At 41.3% G+C, this 2,063-nt stretch overlaps 1 pseudogene; it reads left to right on the top strand.

The window, feature by feature from the left end:
• The first annotated feature begins 1,368 nt into the window (after positions 1-1,368).
• On the top strand, positions 1,369-1,800 carry LOC145661428 (protein GVQW3 pseudogene; annotated as a pseudogene).
• The last annotated feature ends 263 nt before the right edge of the window (positions 1,801-2,063 follow it).

A 2,063-nucleotide genomic window follows, 5' to 3' on the forward strand; every position in this document is an offset into this window, starting at 1 on the left:
GACTTATGTTCGTCACTAATTGATTACATGCCTCGTCAAATCAATGCGGTGATAGATAATCATGGTGCGTGGACACGCTATTAGGTTTAAAATTTTAAGATTCTTATGTTTACTGAAGAGTATTTTGTTCAAGACGAATATTAGTTTGAAGATATATATGAAATGTACATGAGCAGAAGGAAAAAGAAAAACAAACATTTAAGTTCTAAGCATTTGGAATTGTCAAGACAGACTGAATATATTTTATTTTATTCCTTTTGTTTAATAAGTATAATCAAGGATGTTATAAATAGAGGATCTGCCCATATGTATCTTCATCCTATTAAATCGGTGAAGCCAAAAAGCAATCGAGTATCGGCACGTCTGATTGGCTACTCGTTTCTACCATCGTCTGATTGGCTACTTTTGTTTCCGCCATGATTGTTGGCTCAAAACATTGCGATCCTATTGAGCGGAGTGGGCAGAGTAGGGGTGGCGAAACTGTGACGTATGACTTCAAGATTTTGTTGTAAGGGCAGATCATCTATTTTATAAGATCCTTGAGTATAATTATATTTTTTTTCTTTCTTTTTCTATGCGAATTAACAATTCTCATTATTCCTTTATTTTTCTATGGGAATTACGAAAAAAAAACATTCTGAACAATTTTGAAGCGCGAAGGCTTAGATAAATATTCTATTTTATTTCGTTATCTGTATGATATATGAGATATATTTTTCTTTGTTTCTTCTTATATATGAGAATTAACGTTTCCCTTTAATTATTCTATGGAAATTAGAAAATGGATATTCAGAACAGCATTGGTTTTCAAACACTTAATGTCAAGAAGCAGATAGACTATTTTCTTTTGTTCTCCCCATGAAATAAGCATATCTTTTTCTTTCTTTCTTCATAGTGGCCCTACTCTGAAGACTCTTATGTAGTCAATCGCCAGTAGTTTGCCTTCCGAACAGGATTGGAAGTCAATTTTTTCACTTTCATGCTTTCATGGAAAAGTATATATCTTCGCTTTTGTACAATGTAGGGGAGGGGGAGGGAGAGATATACAACAATAAATAGAAGTGAAAGTGACTACGTTTGTGACTTAACTCTTGAACCACACTACCGATCTTGATCAAATTTTCAACATAGATTAGGTTCGAGCCTGGGATGGTTTTTATTTCCGCAGATTACAGGGTTCATTATGAAAGTAATGAGCATGATGCTACCCTGACTCAACAATCCACCGCAGCGCACGCTGCCGGCGCGGAAAAAGTAGTGGGTAGTATGTCCTTCCAAACGCGCCCGGAGTCAGTCTCCTGCGAGCAGTGACAGCGTGTGGATGTCGATCCGCGTGAAGCACGTTTTTACAAGTTGTAACACGGCGCGATGGAGGGTTCGCTCGAACGCTACGCCATAAAATTTTGCGTCAAGTTGGGTAAGAATGCTACGGAAACTTACCAGATGCTGAAAGAGGCCTACAAGCAGGAGTGTTTGTCAAGATCCCTGGTCGGAAAATGGCACAAGTCGTTCAAGGAGGGTCGGGAGGAGGTCGCCGACGAGCCCCGTTCTGGACGCCCAACAACGGCCAGGACCGACGACAACGTTAACCCTGTGTGTGAAGTGTTGCGCTCAGACCGGCGTGTGAGCATTCAACAAATCGCGGACACCCTAAACATGTCAACATTTGCGGTACATGGGATAGTGACCGAGGACCTGCAAATGCGAAAGGTCTGTGCGAAACTTGTGCCGAAGGTATTGACGAACGAACAAAAAGAACTTCCGAGTTTTGCGCTGCAAGGAGTTGTTGGCATTGTGTGAAAGTGGTCCAGACTTTTTAGACTCGATCGTAACTGGAGACGAATCTTGGATGTTCGACTACGATCCAGAATCCAAAAGGCAGAGTGCGGAGTGGCACACCTCATCCTCCCCCGCCCCAAAAAGGCGCGCATGAGCAAATCCCGAATCAAAACCATGCTCATTGTCTTCTTCGACGTTCGAGGAATCATCCATTTCGAGTTTGTGCCACCAGGACAACCTGTCAATGCAGGATTTTATCTAGAAATGATCAAGAGACTGAAACG

The sequence above is a fragment of the Thermobia domestica genome, chromosome 10 (genome assembly GCF_964235325.1).
Source record: "Thermobia domestica chromosome 10, izTheDome1.hap1.1, whole genome shotgun sequence".
Taxonomy (NCBI): domain Eukaryota; kingdom Metazoa; phylum Arthropoda; class Insecta; order Zygentoma; family Lepismatidae; genus Thermobia; species Thermobia domestica.